This window comes from Grammomys surdaster, unplaced genomic scaffold (assembly GCF_004785775.1).
Source record: "Grammomys surdaster isolate TR1022 unplaced genomic scaffold, NIH_TR_1.0 208, whole genome shotgun sequence".
Classification (NCBI taxonomy): Eukaryota; Metazoa; Chordata; class Mammalia; order Rodentia; family Muridae; genus Grammomys; species Grammomys surdaster.
This window is the reverse complement of record NW_021604653.1, coordinates 289,301-290,377: the sequence shown is the minus strand read 5'-3', so window position 1 is coordinate 290,377 and position 1,077 is coordinate 289,301. Positions and strand designations below refer to the sequence as shown.

Genomic DNA, 1,077 nt, shown 5'->3' with positions numbered 1-1,077 from the left:
GAGAGAGAGAGAGAGAGAGAGAGAGAGAGAGAGAGAGAGAGAGAGAGGCATGCATGTACACCCATGTACACATGTACACACAAATAAAGATTCTTTACAAAAACGCAGTTAATAAACATAGATATAGTGATAGAAAGGAAAATCAAATCATCATTCAGAACCAACTCAGGTAGAAGTCACTGATGGAAGCGAAAGCCACTGGAGAGACAAGGGAACAGGGTGGTCACATGCTCCGAAAATGGTTATCATGGATAATTTGCCAAGGTGTTTTGGAAAGCAGCTATGCTTACCACACAGCAGCAATCACAGTTATCAGTATGATTTGCCTTATTTTATTAGTAAGCTTTGGTTGGTTTTGTTTTTGAGACAGGGTTTTGCTATGTAGCTCCAGCTGGCTGGAACTTTACGACTTGGCCCCTCAGTGAAAAGCTTTTCATTTTTCTACAGTCAGCATTTCAATCTTTTCCTTTATTACTTGTGTATTGAGGCAAATCTTTATCCTTCCCTACCTTCAAGGTCATAAAAATATTTTCTCCAGTATTATCTTCTGAAGGTTAGATTCTATTCAGGTTGTTTTTCTACACAGCTGAGCCTCAAGTTTTGAAACTGTTGGAAAATACAAACTAGCCAGTAGCAAAGTTAAAATTTGTTCTTCAAGTTTTTCTATCTTTAAGTAACTAGCCTTTCAAGAGCATAAATAATAGAGAATTGCTGCTTAAAATGACACATGATAAAGTACATTTTTCAGGCATTAAAGATATAGGGAAAGGGTCTAGTGAGATGACTGTGCAAAGTATTTGCTGTGAAAATGTGAGGACCTGGGCCTGGGTGTCCAGGACCCAGGGAAAAGCTGGGTATGGTGGTACCAGCTAATAACCCAGTGGATGACAAGTGGACCTGGCATGCTGGCTTCGGGGAACCCAGAATGGCAAGCTACAGGTTCACCAGTAGATTCTGTCTCTATATAAAGTGGAAAGCAACAGAGGAAAATATCACATGTTGTTGATCACACACACACACACACACACAGAGAGAGAGAGAGAGAGAGAGAGAGAGAGAGAGAGAGAGAGAGAGAGA

General features: G+C 40.4%; 1 protein-coding gene across 4 annotated transcripts in view; it reads right to left on the bottom strand.

Moving 5' to 3' along the window:
- The window catches only part of Zranb3 (zinc finger RANBP2-type containing 3), a 149,353-nt gene that overhangs the window by 37,410 nt on the left and 110,866 nt on the right, over window positions 1-1,077 (bottom strand). The window lies entirely within an intron of this gene.